This window comes from Triticum urartu, chromosome 3A (genome assembly GCF_056163025.1).
Source record: "Triticum urartu cultivar PI428250 chromosome 3A, HENAU_Tu73, whole genome shotgun sequence".
Lineage (NCBI taxonomy): Eukaryota > Viridiplantae > Streptophyta > Magnoliopsida > Poales > Poaceae > Triticum > Triticum urartu.
Genome location: NC_141875.1, coordinates 295,366,662 through 295,385,836, shown reverse-complemented (window position 1 = coordinate 295,385,836; position 19,175 = coordinate 295,366,662). Strand labels below are relative to the sequence as shown.

General features: G+C 42.0%; 1 pseudogene; it reads left to right on the top strand.

Annotated features, from left to right (window-relative positions):
- Positions 1–18,111: 18,111 nt before the first annotated feature.
- LOC147979494 (uncharacterized) lies at positions 18,112–18,834 on the top strand (annotated as a pseudogene).
- Positions 18,835–19,175: the final 341 nt, after the last annotated feature.

Below are 19,175 nucleotides of genomic sequence, written 5' to 3'. Positions count from 1 at the left end.
ATTTCTTGACTTGTGCTAAGATAGCTAAAATCTGCCAAGCACTAAAATTGGGAAAAGGCTAGATTTTTATTTGGTCAAGTAGTCTAATCACCCCCCTCTAGACATACTTTCAATCCTACAAGTGGTATCTGAGCTTTGGTCTCCATTTGCTTTGATTTCCATAGCTTTTGGTGGTCATAGCCTTGGTTTCACAACCTAGGAGAGTATGGCGTCTAGCGAGGGAAATTATCACCATAGAGGTCCTTACTTTGATGGTACAAATTTTGCTAGTTGGAAGCATAAGATGAAAATGCATATTCTTGGACATAACCCCGCCATTTGGGCTATTGTGTGTATTGGCTTGCAAGGTGAATTCTTTGACGGGAAAGAACCGAACCGTGAAGCCACCGCGGAAGAGTTGAAAATGCTGCAATACAACGCTCAAGCTTGTGATATCCTCTTCAACGGATTGTGCCCCGAAGAATTCAACAAAATCAGTCGTCTTGAGAATGCAAAGGAAATTTGGGATACTTTGATTGATATGCAAGAAGGTACCGACTCTGTCAAGGAATCCAAATTGGATGTGCTTCAAAGTCAACTTGACAAGTTCAAAATGAAGGATGGTGAAGGTGTCGCTGAAATGTACTCTAGGCATGCTCTTATCACAAATGAGATTGCCGGCTTAGGGAGTGAAGAGATGACCGATAGATTCATCATCAAGAAGATCCTAAGAGCCTTGGATGGAAAATATGATACCGTGTGCACATTGATCCAAATGATGCCCAATTAAAAAGATCTCAAGCCAACGGAAGTCATCGGAAGAATTGTTGCTCATGACATGTCACTCAGGGATAAAGAGGAACTTCACAACAAATCAAGTGGTGCTTACAAAGCCTCATGTGAAGCCCCCACATCATCGAGTGAGAAACAAACCTTCAATGAAGACTTGAGCTTAATGGTGAAGAGAGAAGCTCCAAGAGTAGAAGCAAAGAGAGAAGCTCCAAGTCAAGGTCCTACAATGACAAAAGATCTTCTAGTCGAGAGCGAAATTGCTACAATTGTGGAAGGCCCGGACACTATTCCAATGAGTGTACGGCCCCCTACAAGAGAAGAGAAGATTCTCCCAAGAGAAGAAGTAGAAGAGAAGAATCACCATCTAGAGAAAGAAGGAGTAGAGATGATCGTTATGAACGAAGACCCTCACGGAGAAGCAAGGATTCGGAAAGAAAGGACAAGTCATCAAGGAGCTACACAAAACGAAGACATCAAGCTCATGTTGGTGAATGGGTATCCGGCTCCGACTCCGACAACCACTCCGAGAGAAGCTATCACTCTGACTCCGAATATACTCAAGATGAAGGTGTTGCCGGTCTAGCACTTGTGACAACCAACTCCTACGACATATTTGACTCACCAAATGAAGGAGTTGGAACATGCTTCATGGCTAAAGGCCCAAAGGTATCACACCCCGAGTATGTTGATTTCAATAGTGATGAAGATGACTTGTTAGGTGATGATGATTTACTTGTTGACAACTCTAGTGATGAATACTATGATGAAACGTAAATTAATCATGCTAATCAAGATAAAACGAATGACAATGATAAGGAGAAGATTGAGTCTCTAACTAAAGAACTAAACACTCTTAAGTTAGCTCATGAAACTATCTTAGGAGATCATCGAGAACTTTTAAGGACTCGTGAGAAATTGCGCTTTGAAAAGCTCAACCTTGAGCAAGAGCATGAGTTCTTAAAAGCAATCAATGATGATCTTCGTAAGAAAAGTTCTTCTTACATTGCCAAGCGTTTACTCTTATCCACTTACATGCCTCAAGTCAAGTCTAGTAACAAGAACAAGAAAGATTCTTCCTCTAGTAGTAACAATAATCATGCAAAATCCAATATTGTTGCTTCTAGTTGTTCTCTTGATTCCACTAATGATTCTCTTAGCCAAGTTACACTTGAGCAAGAAAATAGCTTATTGAAGGGAATTATAGAGAAAGGTGTTTACAAGAGCCTTGCCGGAAGTAAGCAATTCAAGGAAATTGTATGCAAGCAAGGAAGGCACCGGAAGAATCAAGGTTGGTTTTGAAAGAAAGTTCAATGCCAATGGAGTTGAGTGGGAATAAGATCGAAACCCCAAGACAAATTTTGTTCCTCAACAAGAGAAGTATGATCCTACTTCTTTCAAAGGGACACAAGTTCAAGATGATCTTCCACCACAAGACCACAAGCAAAAAGGCAAGGACAAGCTTCAAGAGAAAATTGATGCATTTGAAGAAGCTCCTAAGGCCTTGGTCAAGTGGGTTCCCAAGACTACTTCAAGTTCCACTTCATCAAATACAACTACAACACCGAGGATTCCCATCAAGATGGTGTGGATCCCGAAGAAGAACTAGAGAGTTCTTGAGGGTGACTCTGCCAACATACTTCACTCTTATCATCTTGGCAAGAACAAGTGCAATCAACTTCCACATCTTGCACTAGTTCAAGGAGTCACAAACCCTCTTGTTGGTAAGGCAAGGGACAAGGTAACCTAAAAGCTTTCATAGACATCATCTTGTGTGTGCATCACTCTATGTCTATGGATATCCTTGTTTGTTACTTGTGGGACTAACCCGTGTAGGTATTGAAAGTGCAACTCACTCCAATGGATAGCTCCAAATGATCTACATCAACATTGAGCATCCACATCTTCAACATCTACATGAAGTCATCATCGAAAAAACCCAAGGTTAGTTCATCCCTCTTAGGGGGGATATCACATCTAGGGGGAGCTTTACTCTAAGAATTGAGCTAAAGCAACTCTAATGGTGTGAACACAACAATGCTTTATGTAAAAGTGGTAACCCCACTTGTGCTTAAACAATGAGTATAACCTATGATCAAATGTTCTCATTTGATACCTAAGTCAATATACTCATATATAGATGACCTAGTCATCGCAAATTGTTTGATAGATGCTAGAATTGGTTATGCATGCTTTGCCACATATTTCAATTGCCATTTTATTGTGTGAGCATGTTGATTGCATATTTTACTTATTCGAGGACATCCACTTGTTGTTTTGATTGATTGGTTTTCTTTTCTTTTGCCAAGTGGATGGACAAGAATGCCTAAGAACCCTCTCTAGCTATCTATGCTTTTCTCGTCTCAAACTCTATTCATGCTACATCACAAAATTTGATCAAGTCAGATTCGAACCACTCTGTGTGAGGAGCACTCGGAGTCCACGATTCGTCATAGACTTAAACTTCCAAAACTTCTTTCTGTTTATCGGTCTGACCGATTCCTCCATTTCGGTCATACCGAGATCACTAAGTCGATCTAGTTTTTCAATCTCGGTGCAACCGATTTGAACCTTTCGGTCACACCGAGTTTCAGTAACTGCTTGCAGTTATGAATCTCGGTGCCACCGAGTTGGTCCACTCGGTCACACCGACAGGGTCGGGCTATATATACTCATGGGCAAAATTTTGGAAATTTCTCCGAAACCCCTTCGCCCGCGCATAGCTTGCTCTGCCTCCTGGGTCTCCGGATCGTCCTCCTCGTCGCCAGCCGCCTCCTGTCGCTGGTCTCCGCCGCCGTCAACGGAATTCTTCCCCGCCGTTGCCGCCGTAGCGAGTTCATCGCCAAACTAGGGTATGGACTCGATCACATTGCTATCCCTGTCCGATTCCTAGCACATTGTGTTCATTATGATTTTTACCACGATTGAAACGCTTCTATCCAGTCAAAACACTCTGTAGATTAGAGTTGAATTGAAAATCTAGGGTTAGGTTTCCGCCGAAACCATCTCGGACCATCCGAGTTGTGGAACTCGGTACCACCGATTCGGCTCAGGACATTGCACATGTAATTTTCAGTCTGACCGAGAAGTGCAAATCGGTGTGACCGAGTTCAGGACTTTGTGAAACCCTAGCAGTCTTGCCACCGAACTATGAATCGATCTGACCGAGTTCACTAGTTTAGGTTCCAACAGCTGCTTCGGTATCACCAAGTTTACAAATAGGTTGATCCGAAATGCTTTCTATGGAAAACTAAAACTAAGTTTTTGACTCATTCTCTTGCAAAAACCTCTGCATTTTTTGATGCTCATCCACTCTATCTCATCTATATCTATTCACAGGTTCTGCTGTCAGTGTTTGCAATATGTCTGATCAGAGTGACAGCCAGAACAGGTCAGAGGAGTAGGTTCACCTGAGTGAGGGCACTGGTCCCTCTAGCAGTTCAGATGATGGTAGCAGGAGCATTCCCAGCAACTTGCCCAAAGCTGCCACCAGAACAAGGAAGAAGAAAACTTCAGAGTCTGAGGATGAATACTATGTGGCAGTTGAGGAGGAGGCCACTTCCAAGAATAAAGTGGTTAAGAAGGAATATAGCACTGCTGCTGCCACCAAGCCAGGCATGAAGCAAAAGGTTCCTGCAAAGAGAATTCTAATGCCTAAGGCCAGAGCATCTACTCAAGTCCCTTTGGGATCTGAACCCAAAGAGGCTGCTGCAGAAGGGAAGAAGAGGAAGGAGAGAATCAAAAAGACCACTGCTAGAGTGCTTGGGAGATCCTCAATCATGAGAGATTCTGAAGAGGAAGAGGAAGAAGAGGTTGCTGCAGCAGCACCTAAGGCCCAGAAGCTTATGGGTGATGCTATCAGGACAGGGGCTGCTTCATCAAAGCAGCCTCCAAGCCCAAGAGTGCACCTAAGAGGAATACCAGGAGTATACCAGCTGCTGAGAAGAACAAGGCCCCAGTGCCTGAAGTTGCTGCTGATGAAGGTGATGAAGGACAAGTCCTGAGAAAGCTCAAACCCAAGATTCCAGACCACAATGATGCTCATCCTGTGGCTGAGAACATGAAGATCAGGAGAGACTCGGTACTGAGGAAATGGAGAGAGACAGACCCATATGCTACAAGAAGAAGAACTGCTGTTGATTACAGGTTCCACACAAAGGAACATCAAGAATTCTATGAGACAGTGCTGCTGGACAAGAAGCCTATAGTGTGTGAAATGAGGTGGGTCGACTGGAAGTATATCAAGGAAAATGAGGAACACTATCCTGCTGTGTTTGACAGCTTCAGTGCTTGTGGAGTTGCAGACTTTGTTGGGCAGAAGCTCACAAAGTGGAATGAGGAGCTCATAATGCAATTCTACTCCACAGCACACTTCTATCCAGATGGCAGGATAGTATGGATGTCTGAAGGTACAAGGTACCACTCAACTATTGAGGAATGGGAAATCTGATCAATGCTCCTAAGGAAGAAGAAGATGACTTGGATGTCTATGCCAAGAAGAAGATGGATCACAACTCTATGGCAAACATGTACAAGGAGATTCCTGAAGATGATCTTGAGACTCACCAGTTTGGGTCAGTAAAACACTTGCTGTCAGGGCTGCCTACAATCAATTGGATCCTTAGGCACACTCTCTTGCCCAAGTCTGGTGATCACAGAATGATCAGAGGCCATGCAATTAACTTGCTACATATATTTGATGTGCCACAGAAATTCAAGGTCATGAGCCTTATAGTTGAGACTATCAAGAGGACTGCAGCTGACCAAAAAGAAGTTGTGGATATGCCCCACAAATCCAGGAGTTGCTAACTCAAAGATGGGCACAGACACATACTTGTTGGATAAGGAACACTTGCCTATCTACCCAGACTTCAAGGACAATCAAGTTGTGATGAATGAGAATGAACCATCATCAGTACAAGCTCAAGAGAAGGAGAAAGAAAAGAAAGAGAAGGCTGCCAAGATGCCAACTCAAGAGGAGGCATCTGAGTACTTTTTGAAAAGCAAGCAGGACCAGCTTGGTTACTTGATAGCATCAACTCTGAGGATTGAGAAGGGACTGGCCACCCTGACTCAAAACCAGGAGAGCTTGGAAAGAATCGTGGAACAAAAATTCTATGATTTAGATGTCAAAGTAACTGAGATTCAGTCAGTTGTGGAGCAGCTACAAGATGACATGCAGGAGAGGAAGGGCAAGACAACCACTGATGCATTTGCCAGAGTGCCTAGAGATCAGAGGTCTGCTGTAGTGCCTGTTCCAAACACCAGAGCCACTTCACCTGCACCAGCTACAGCTTCAGTGCCACCAGCTCCTGCACCTACCCCATCAGCTCCATCTACTTCGACTGAAGCCTTCATTCTTGGAGTTCTCCGGACACCACCACCTGAAGACCAAGCCTGAGAGACGTTTTAGTGCTATGCATTTTTTATGAACTTTTTGGTAACTTGTTGCCAAAGGAGGAGAAAAATGTATAGATCATAGGCTTCGAGAGAGAGCGTTGCTTTTTGTTCTCTCTTGTCTTCTTGGTTGAACTTTGTTTGTCTTTTGATTGCTTGAACTTTGTTTGTCTTTTGATTGCTTGAGATACTATGCTATTATCTGTGAGACATTGATGATCACGTGGTTGATCATAAGCTACACTTATGCTTGTTAGACAATATTATCTTACTTATCCTTATATGATCATTCACTTTGCTTGGTGATGAGTGCATGTATTTAATTCTTATCATTTTGAGTGCTCCACCAAGATGTATGTGACATGGAAGAGTAACCCATGATCCTAACTCATTGTGCATTTGTAGTCCAAAGCAAATCTTCAGATATGGAAAAATTTAGGGGGAGTTCTTGCTTTTCACATACTTCTCAAAGCGACAATATCTTTCACTCTTATTATCATTTGTCAAAGCTTTGATCTATATGTTTTCATCAATTACCAAAAAGGGGGAGATTGAAAGTGCAACTATCCCTGGGTGGTTTTGGTAATTCCTAACAACATATAGCTCATTGAGCTAACATTATTCCAAGATTAATATTTCAGGAAAAGCTCAATGAATGGCATGGCATGGATGAGGAAAGTGGATCCCTCAAAATTCTAAGGACAAAAAGTTTGGCTCAAGCTTGAAGCTCAAGACTCTACATTTTATATTTTAGTGATCCAAGATCACATTGAGTCTATAGGAAAAGCCAATACTATCAAGGAGGGATGAGGTGTTGCTTAATGGCTTGCTTGCTCAAAAAGCTTAGTGATATGCTCCAAAATCCTCAACTACCTTCCCACATCCACATATGACCTAAACCAAAAGTCAAACTCGGCCCCACCGATTCTTTCGATCCGGCGCCACCGAGTTTCAAATGTCATAGCCACTGCCACAAACCCTAGGCAAATCGGTCTCACCGATAGGGATCTTGGTCTCACCGAGATGGGATTGTAATCTCTCTGTTTCCCTTCGTAACATTTTGGTATTACTGAGATGAGCGATCAGTCCCACCGAGATTGCAATGTAAACTCTCTGTTTCCCTTTTGTAACATTTCGGTCTCACCGAGATGAGCGAATCGGTCCCGTCGAGTTTACCTGACCAACTCTCTCGTTAGCTTATTACCAAAATTGGTACCACCGAGTTTGTGTAATCGGTCACACTGAGATTATGTTATGCCCTAACCCTAACCATATCGGTCCTGCCGAGTTGCATCTCAGTCCCACCGAAAATCCTAACGGGCACTAGGTTTGCTGAATCGGTCCGACCGAGTTTAACCATTCTGTCCCATCGAGTTTGGCAAATTGTGTGTAACGGTCAAATTCTGTGTGGAGGCTATATATACCCCTCCACCCACTCTTCATTCGTGGAGAGAGCCATCAGAACATACCTACACTTCCAATACACATTTTCTGAGAGAGAACCACCTACACTTGTGTTGAGGTCAAGATATTCCATTCCAACCATATGAATCTCGATCTCTAGCCTTCCCCAAGTTGCTTTCCACTCAAATCTTCTTTCCACCAAATCCAAATCCTGTGAGAGAGAGTTGAGTGTTGGGGAGACTATCATTTGAAGCACAAGAGCAAGGAGTTCATCATCAACACACCATTTGTTACTTCTTGGAGAGTGGTGTCTCCTAGATTGGCTAGGTGTCACTTGGGAGCCTCCGACAAGATTGTGGAGTTGCACCAAGGAGTTTGTAAGGGCAAGGAGATCGCCTACTTCGTGAAGATCTACCGCTAGTGAGGCAAGTCCTTCGTGGGCGACGGCCATGATGGAATAGACAAGGTTGCTTCTTCATGGATCCTTCGTGGGTGGAGCCCTCCGTGGACTCGCACAACCATTACCCTTCGTGGGTTGATGTCTCCATCAACGTGGATGTACGATGGCACCACCTATTGGAACCACAACAAAACATCCGTGTCTCCAATTGCGTTTGAATCCTCCAAACCCTTCCCTTACATTCTTGCAAGTTGCATGCTTTACTTTCCCCTGCTCATATACTCTTTTGCATGCTTGCTTGAATTGTGTGGAGATTGCTTGACTTGTGCTAAGATAGCTAAAATCTGCCAAGAACTAAAATTGGGAAAAGGCTAGATTTTTATTTGGTCAAGTAGTCTAATCACCCCCCTCTAGACATACTTTTGATCCTACACTATCATATTACTTTGCTACTAAATAATTTGCTGCAGATATTAAGTTTCCATGTGTGGTTGAACTAACAACTTAGCTGCTAATACTTGAGAATATTCTTTGGCTCCCCTTGTGTCGAATCAATAAATTTGGGTTGAATACTCTACCCTCGAAAACTGTTGCGATCCCCTATACTTGTGCGTTATCAGAATGCACCAAGCAAGTTTTCCAGAAAGCAAAGGGAAAGATGTCAGCCGAAACAATACAAGGCTCGGAGATGAAGATGAAGTACGGAAACCAAAGCCTATGAGAGCGAGGAAGTTATCTAGAAAATTACTGCATCGGTAGCTTATCAGATAAATAATAAGGCAACATATTTTACTTACCAAGATATATACAGTAAGTGTACTTGACATCTACTAGGATAAGAATAATACTTATTATACTGCAATAGCATTATGTCCTTAGTCTAGAATAGACTGAATACTTTCTTCATATCGACCAATATAAGGAGACATTAACACTATGAAAAGCATGTCATATTGTATTTATTTGAAATATAGTTAGAAATACACTTTTGGGAGTTTTATGTTCTTGGTAACAGTTCTTCTATCATGTTGCATTTTCTATTTAAGCGTACCATGAGAAAAATTCCAATATTATAGTACGAGTAATATAGAAATCTTAGGAAGGAGCACAAAGATGATTTGCATTAGGAAGGACACAGCGAAATAACACTCACAATGGTAAAAGTCCAGCAGTACAAACAATTAGGATGACATGAAGATGAAGATTCAGATCTTTGGCGCGGTAAAATAATATCCATTGTTACTACCACCATAAGGAAGAATACAAGTGGTCAGCTCGAAGATAAAGTAGGCAAAACAAAGATATTGTTCTAGGTACTAAAACCTCCATGACTCATACAACGTTTTTCAGTTTAACAAAACCATGAATAGATGTTCAATATTATACGTACTAGATGCAACACATGTAAAAATTCAACCATTGTATCTGAACTGATGCGGGATTTTTTTACAATTAACAAGTTAGAACCTTCTTGCTAAGACAAGGTAACAACAAATAAAAAACCACTTTACGGTGCTATGTAGGAACTATAAGGCATAATATTCATTAGAATGATGCTTATCATCAGCACTTACATGTGGTAGAAGTCCAACAACACCGACAATGAGGAGGGCAACAACACAGTGGTTGGTCAAACATGTTGCTCACATCTTGGTGCTATTTATTTATTTGCTATCTCCTCATATGAATCTGCCTCCATTACCCCCACACCTCCAATAGACCATAGCAGTAGTCCACCATCTGTACTATGCTTCAGGATGCAGTTATTCTCCATTAGCTTGCCTTGGTCAACAATTATTTTGAGCTTGCATTCATGCCCTGGCACCAACAGCCTGACCCAGTAGAATAATTTTGTCCAAAAATCCATGAACCGATACTCCATCCTCCGTGAGATCTCTCACCACTCATTGGATGGGAAATCTGGACAAACCCAAAGATTATACACCAAATATGTCCAGATTCAAGCTCAAAATAATAATATCAGCGTTGTCACAGAAAACTATACAGTAAGTTGTGCATGATGATAGGCTTAAGATGTTGTCATTGAATAACAAAGTTAAGAAAGTAAAGGCGCATCTAATCCTCTATTAGATTAAGTATTGTGTTCCTAATTTTCTTCATTGATTCATCCTGCATGCTATGGAAGTGTGGCAGAAACAAAATTTTTAAGTTGGGTTAGATGCTCCATTACAAAGAAAAATAATGACAAAGAAAATAATGTAAGTTCTCTATTCTAACCCCTAAAGAATCGAAAGGGAGATCAATGACAAGTGAAATAATATATCTATAATAAATATTCTCTGAATAATCTGTACATGAAAACAACAATTATCTACGAGGAAATTTCCTAAATTATAATTACAAGTACATAGTGCTTCATTGTAAAAGTTAGACACTTCAGAAATTGAAGTTTAAAATCCTCACATTAACTCTGAACAAATTTTACAAATGAATTAAATAAATCAACTTATAACGTACATACACTGCCAAGCAAGTTGGAAAATGATTTGAGTCACAAATAGAGAAGGATTAAAGGTGATAACTGACGACATGAAGTGCCCAAGCGAAAACAGTGCAAAGAATATAGTATACAAGGAGATATTTTAACTTCTTTTATTCCTCAAGTAAATGCATATGAGAACCAACTCATGATTTTTCCAGACAATGTTTGGTCGAGATAACTAACGTCCAGTGAAAAATAAGGCAAGGAAGCTTTAATACAAAAAGACTTTGTAGATTGGATTTACAATTATTTTGTAGACAAGAAATAAGGGTTACATTTTATCTATTGAATGATTAGAAATTGGATTTTTCTAACTATTCAATCATGTGTTACAATAGTAGATGCCAATGCAGATTAATTTTCCAGCTGCTTCAATGTATATAGATGTTAACAACTGCAGAAACATTATCAACTATAATATATGAAATTAGTGTCACAGGGTAATACATTGGATATAATGTTGGCTGTATAAAGCTCTATATATTGCTAAGGAAATGTTGAAGAGAATTTAAATTAAGGATCAGTACAATGTGAACATGAAATAAGATACAAGTTCAATTCCCTACAAAATGAAAGGGAAATCAACGACAGATCAAATAGTTATATAGTGTAGATCCCACATATAATCCATACATGAATAAGACTGTACGTACACAAACTAAGCAAGTCACATTATGAAGTACTACAAATGATGCGCGCAGAGGGATTCATACTTGTCGCTCTGCATCAACCTAAGCGACAAGGAACGAGAGGCCATTCTACACAATGCCAAAGCGCTCTGTCAGCACCCGTGACCTCCCAGGCGACCGGCATTCGCCTTTCCATATCAGCAATGGCGAGATGCGATCTCGCTGGTGGCCGGAGCAAGAACAACTTCTCGAACGCCCGGTCCCCTCCTCGGTCAGAATGGCTTGGAAGATCGGCACACACCAAATCGCTGGTAAATCCGCGAACCTGTGTACACTTCATCGGGTCAGTCATCGCCTCCTCCGCACCACCAACCTCCAGCACCGTCGCCCCGGTCGCGCCGGCCATGAAGATGTCGAGCAGCACGATGCATCCTCCTGGGATCTCATCTCCCCTGCCCACCTACCCAAATCACAGCCACGTAGAAAGAACAATACAGTAAAGAAAGGGGATTTTGTTGTCGGCGTGATTTGGGGAAAACAATAGCCTTTTCCTACTTCTTGCTATGGTAGGAATATTAGATGTACATATTTTGCTCTGATGGATGGACAAACAACACATACTTTGACCTATAAGTGAGAAATAAGTTCCGTGAAAAAAACAAGTGAGAAATATGATGCGTGACAAAACTGCAAAATTCACTATTACGTGTGAAACCACACTGGCTGAAGGATGTTTAAAATACTACTCCCTCCATTTGGAATTATTTGTCCCGGATATGGATGTATCTAGAACTAAAATACATCTAGATACATCCATTTCTGCGACAAGTAATTCCGAACGGAGGGAGTACATATAACCCAAAGAAAAATTCAAACATTAGCTATAGAGACATTAAGGACTTCCAAAAATGGGTGAAATGCTAGACCAATGGCATTTTTTAAATATAATACATATACAAACCTAGCTGACAAGGCATTTTTTAGTAAAGATTTTCAAATGGATACAAATCATATAGTGGACAAATAAGTGAAAAACAAAATGATTGTGTAGCTGAATGTAACAAGTCAAAATTGTTAGGAATATGTTGTATATATAATATTGTACAATCAACATAATCGAAGTTTGAATCAAGATAAAAAGGGCATCAATCGATGGTGAGTCAAAATTCACTTTTACACAAAAATAGTCTATATGCATAAATAAAATGTGTAAAGAGATTTTATATCTAATTACAACAGTGAGTCTATTTTACACAATTCAAATTTTTAATAATGGTTATGGCCATGTAATGGAACAATAGGAAATGCCTAAAATGGATGAAAAAAATAAAAAGAATATATGATAATAACCAAAACACACACATGAAAATGAATTAAAAGTATGAATGAGTTCGTTATTCAATAATAGTAAAATTTTGTACAATGTCAATAAAATAATCAAATGATTAAACCAAAGTATAATAAATGCAAATCATTCATTGCAATATAATTATATCAAAACCTAGCCACGCAAATGCGCGGGTACACCCGGTAGTTCCCAAAACACCAGAAGTATCCCTGAAAAGACTTTTCCACCACCGCAACCTTCTGTCCACATGAGAACCCATCTAGGGGTCTTTTCCGGCATCCTGCTAGAGGAGGATTTGATTGCGGAGGTCTTCTACATCAACTCTATTGCCCTTCCGATGAAGCGTGAGTGGTTTACCACAGACCTACGGGTCCATAGCTAATAGCTAGATGGCTTCTTCTCTCTTTTTGATTCTCAATACCATGTTCTTCTCGATGTTCTTGGGGATCTATCCAGTGTAGTACTCTTTTGCGGTTTTGTTCGTTGAGCTCTGATGAATTGTAGATTTATGATCAGCTTATCTATGAATATTATTTGAATCTTCTCTGGATTATTTTATGCATGATTTGATATCTTTGTAATTCTCTTCGAACTATCGGTTTGGTTTGGCCAACTAGATTGGTTTTTCTTGCAATGGGAGAAGTGCTTAGCTTTGGGTTCAATCTTGTGATGTCCTTTCCAAGTGACAGTAGGAGCAGCAAGGCACGTATTGCATTGTTCCATCGAGGATAAAAAGATGGGGTTTTCATCATACTGCTTGAGTTAATTCCTTTACATCATGTCATCTTACTTAATGCGTTACTCTGTTCTTCAAGAACTTAATACTCTAGATGCAGGCAGGAGTCGGTCGATGTGTGGAGTAATAGTAGTAGATACAGAATCATTTTGGTCTACTTGACACGGACGTGATGCCTATATTTCATAATCATTGCCTTAGATATCATCGTAACTTTGCGCTTTGTATCAATTGCAAGACTGTAATTTGTTCACCCACCGTATTATTTGCTACCTTGAGAGAAGCCTCTAGTGAAACCTATGGCCGCTGGGTCTATTTTCCATCATATAAGTTTCCGATCTACTATTTTGCAATCTTGACTTTCCGATCTATAAACCAAAAAAACCCAAAAAAATTTACTTTATAATTTATTTAATTTCACTTATCATTATCAAATCTCATTTTTGCAAGTAATCGTGAAGGGATTGACAACCCCTTTTATCGCGTTGGGTGCAAGTTGTTTGATTGCTTGTGAAGGTATTGGTGATTTGTGCGTTGTCCCCTACTGGATTGATACATTGGTTCTCAATCTGAGGGAAATACTTATCTCTACTTTGCTGCATCACCCTTTCCTCTTAAAGGGAAAAAACAACACATGCTCAAGAAGTAGCACCCACACCACGAACTCATGGGTCGTGTCATGCTCATGGGCTTGTGGGCGACGTGTTCATGCGGCCACCGCTTGTTCTCCACGATGACTCTGTCCCCCGTGGCTTCCGTGGCCACTCCCGTGGGCGGGGCTATGCGCCTGAACATATGTGCGGACCGGGGAGCCTGATGGAGCGCGTTCGTGCCAAGGGCGCGTTGCCATGGGCGTCGCGGTGGCGTCGCAAGGGCGATCGCGCCTTTTCTTCGGCGGGAGCAGCTCAGGTTCCACTTGACGGGTTTTTTCCCTTCTACGTGGTGGAGAACCTCCTCACTGGCACCATGGACGCACTAGAAAGATGGCGGAACAAAGAAGAAGAAGGAGTGAGCGGCGAGAATATGAAGATGAGATGGGGCCTCCGCCCCCTCTCCCATTTATAGCTGGAGGAAGTTTAACCGCCAGCTTCTCACGCTCCAAGCAATGATGGCCTTTCTATATGCGCCAGACAGTTTTCAAGTCGGGCAGGTGCCGAGGCGGCGTGGGGAAGTGGAGACGCCCACGTCCCATCAAGTACCACGCATCGGCTAGGTCCACTGTTTTACAATTATTAGCTAAGCATCTATGCATGTTGTTTGAAATTGAGTGGCATTTGAAATTTACTTGAATTTGGACTTGATTGGCATTTGAAATTTATTTCAAAAATACCTGACAAATACTTGAGCAAAAGTATGAGAGGAGTAAACATGACACTCCAAAAAAATGTCAGAAGAAAATATTGCCAAAAAGTCTGAATTCAAATTTGAATTTATTTGGAATTTGCAGAAAATGTTTTTTTAGTTTCTGTTTTGCCTCTAGAAAAATGTACACGTTGTAGGATTAATTCTTCTGAGTTTATCAATATTTATGTCCTATATAAAAATACTATAGGTTTCTCTACAATTAGTTTTCTCCCTTGTGGTAATTCAAAAAAAGGAAAAGAACCCCGGCGTGCTAGGTGCCAGCCCAGCGGGCCCAATCGCCGAGGCCCCAGCCCGCCAGCGCCAAGGTCTCCAGCCCAGCGCGTCACACGCATGAGCCGCCTCCGCTTCGGTCGCCCGACCGAACCCTCCTCTCCCTTTCTCACTGACGCGCTGGCCCCACCCCTTCTCTTTCCCCCACGCGCACGCAATGCCGCCCGGAGCGCGTCCAGAGCACGCCGCGGTTCCGATCCTCTCGGGATCGTTATCCAGAGTCGACCCCTCGACCAAGCTTATGCCCTATATAAACCCCTCGGCCTCCTCTTCCGAAACCCCAAAAAACCCTACCTCAACTCCACCCGTAGCTCGCGCTCTCGCCAAACGCATCTCGACACCGCCGCCTCGGTTCGCCGCTTCTGGCACCGGTGAGCATCCCCCTTGCTTCCAAGCAACATCAACCAAACCTCCATCTCCTCCCTCACATATTTTACATAATCTCTTTGCCCAAGGATCGCCGGAGCCGCCTCCTTCAGCATCACCGCCCGTCACCGGAGTTGGAGCTCACTAGGAGCTCTGTCGAGCTCGTGCCACTCGCCACCATCACCCTCGACCGCCGCTGAGACCACCACCGCCTCTGCAACACTCCGCCACCTCGCCCCAACGTCTCCGCCGTTACCCCGGACCACCGTCGACGCTGCGCCGTCGCCGCCCGAGCCGCCGTCGTCCGTCGTCGCCGTTCGCTGTAAGCCCGAGCTCCCCACCACCGTCCGATTTCCAATATAGGGCCTAGATTAGTTCACGCGAAGGGTTTGGTTTTTCTTTAGCAGACCGGTTTAGTTTCGATTAGATCGGTTTATTTCTTTTTAGTTGTGGATTAGTTGGACCGACCGATCGGTTTATTCTGTTTAGCACGTAGAGATATTAGCCTATTAAAAGCGTGCACGCAGTTTAGTTTCAGATCGCCCACTATTCGGCTCGTTAACTCCTTTAGTTTTTTTAGTTAGTTTAGTTTTTGTTTTCAAAACAGAATAGTTCTGTTCTTGTAAAATCTACATCTTTTAGGTTATTTGATATTTTTAGTTGATTCTTTTTGTTCTAGTTTGCAAATTTGCTGAGCTTTCTGTATAAAATAGTTTTGGCCATGTTTTGGTTTTTAAAAATTGTTTTATATTAGTTTTAGTCAGATTAGTATTTCTGCCATAATTTGAGTTAGGATTGTTCTTTTTTAGTGATTCTTTTTGCCACTACTTAGTTTTCAGCTAGCCTAGTGGTAGGAAATTGTTTGGGGTATTTGTAGATTGTATTAAAATAAGTTTTAGTCAAAATGAAGCTTTTCTAGTTTTTTTAGCTTGCTACTGCTTCCTGCTGTTCTAGTTAGTATAGAATTTTATTTTACCCCTATTATAATGTATGTTAGATTAGTTTCTGTAGTTACAGAGGGTGAAGTTTTATTTACAGCAAAATAAAAAGTTTTATTTTATTTTCTTATTAGTTTTGTTTTAGGCATAATAGGAGTTCTACAATAGCTATTGATGTGATTCTTTTTGCACCTAGTTTTTATGTTGTTTTCCTTTCTGTTAGTTAGCAAAACCCTTGGTTTGGTTCTGTTAAGAAAATTTTTAGTAGGATAAAACTATTTCCTAGTTGATTTCTTGATGTAATGAAAACTTTGATTGGAGTTCTTTGAGTTTTCTTTGGTTTTGGTTTCAGTGCTTGTGTGATTTCCTTTAGCTTGCTGTTAAGTTATTTAGTGGAATACTTATTTGTGCTATTGTTTGACTCGATAGAATTCCCGGAGTGCGAGGCCTGCTATTACGAGTCGCTAGCTTTCTAAGACCGTCAAGTAGGCAAGTCATTTGATCATGTTTTACAATACCTATGATTTTGTTGCATTAGAATTATTCCACCCCACCACGCATGCAGTAGGAGAATTTTATGTTATGTTCTTGAGTAGTATCATGAGGTAGGATGAACCCAATTCCCCTTGTTACCATTGCCCGGGACGGTGTAGTTTACTTTGCTAGGCTCGTAGACGGGGTTGGTTGAGAGATTCATAAGGGAGATGTGAGAGTCAAGATGATGACAAGCCCATGACTTCAAGCCCAAGATGGACTTCAAATTCACTACTTGGTAGAGGACGGTTGACAGGCACCCTGGAGCAACCAGTGGATGGCCGGGATGCAGGGAGAAGCGCCATGGCATCTTGCGGAAATCTTCACCCAGTCACGAATAGACGGATGGATACACCTTGGCCGGAAGCTTACCTGTGAAGCCGCAAGCCATTATAGGCTCTGGCTGGGTTGACCCTAGGCGTGACTCTGGACGGACGGTGCCAACAGATGTATAAGAACGGTAGGACAGGGATGGGCACCAACAGTCTAGAGAAACTCTACAGAAGACCCTGTTTCGTTCATCCCGTCTTCAAACAACAGGCAGAGTGAGGACATAAAGGAGGGAACGAATCTTGCAGGTAAAGTGCACAAGACTCTGTAGAGTAACAACCTAATCGATTAGCCGTGTCCCCAGTTACGGACAAATGAGCCTCTGGAATTGGAGTATTTCGGAAATCTCAACACCAAACATAATTAATTAATTGATGGGTTATTAATGATTTCGGGTATGAGACACTGGTTGGCGGAACCATCTCATTAACAACCAACATTTTGTAGTAATTGCAAGCAAGTCCTTTTGTTGTAGGAAAAAAATGGCTTTTAAAAAAAACAAAAAACTTAGAGCCCCATAGCCAAATTGCATATAGTGTTAGTAATTTTATTGTTGTTCTCTCTTCATGACTTGCTGACATATTCAAAATGCTGACCTACACGGCTGCAATGTCTCATGTTGCAGAGGAGTTTTCCGACCTGGAGTGAGGCTATGATCTACGCTTGGTGATTGCCCTATGGAGTCGGATGGACTCGCTTATTGTCTATGCTTCCGCAACTTTATTTAGTTTATTTCTCATGAGTTGGCCTTCGGCCGAATTTATTATGATGTAATAAAGACTCGATATGAGAATCGTGTAATAAATTCAGTTGTGATTGAACTTTGAATCTTTTCATCAATGTACTGTGTGTGCCAGCATGATCTTGGGATGGTACAGCTACAGAGAGACTTGAACGATTTCAGGTCGGGTCATTACAGAGATGGTATTCGGAGCACACGCTGACCGTAGGACGTAACCCCTAGCATAGGAAAGCCATAGGAAGAAACTACTTTATTTTATATACTTATCATTCCATAATTCTCCCTTGTTCATTTCTGACTTCCCTCCGATTTTCAATATTCTAGATGGGCGCCGAGTTCACCCCAGTTCTGCTACCGGAGTTTTGCCAGTCGGATGAGACGATGCTTTTCGGTAGGAAGTTTGTTCAGATCATGAAGAAGCTGAAGATTGCTCCGCCCTCAATCACCAGGAAGCCTACCAATGCACTTCCGATGGATACCCGCTACAGGATTAAGGTGCACATTCCAGGGAGGACCTTCGGAGGACATTCAGAACCCATCGTCTTTGAGTTTACCGCTTTCACTTGGATCTTCGGAAGAGACATGGCAATTTATCGTGCACTTGGACATCCCCAAGAAGATTACAGGGCTGAGCTCGACCCATCAGACCTTGCCATGATTTCTCGCAGAGCTAGGAATGGAGATATCATCCATACCGTGGAGGACGACTCCATTCTTTCATATGTCCAAGACATGGAGAGTCTCCTCAGGAACTAGGAAATCCAGACGCGCGGAAGCTCCAAGGTACATAGGAGGTTGTTGTTCCGTGAATTGGAACTGGAGGAGAAGGCACGCGCGGACTTCCTTGAACACGAAGAAGAAGTCAAGGATTTTATGGATAGAATCGAGGACCGGGATAAATATATTGCCACACTGGAGGAGAAGATGGACCTAGGAGAAGACCTTTTTCCGAGTGGAGATGATGGACCCCTCGTGAGCAATGACCAGGAATATGAAGAGAGCTCCACCGAAGGAAGATGCAAGAGGAGGCGCCGCATCAGAGGACGCCGCATCAGAGGACGCCGTGTCAGAGGACGCCGCACCAAAGGACGCAAGGATAATTGATGAAGACATTTAGTCGACCGCCATGTTATTTTATTTTATTTTTCGTTGATCAGTTAGGCCGTTATTCTCGATTAGTCGTGAGATTTTTGTAATCCGAGGTTGAACCTTGTTTGAGATGAATGAATAAATGATTGATGTGGTTATGATTGTCCATTCATTTGGGTAGTGCTATTTTCTTATTAGACCCTTGTTTTATTCTAATTTCTCATCCACTCCAAAACACCAGATGCCTCCGAGACGTGACCCCGCTTCCACTTTCCCGCCGGAGCTCACCCAGTGATAGAGGCAAAGGTGTCCCGATGTTTTGATGAGATGGTGGCTATCATTTCTACGGGGGTCGA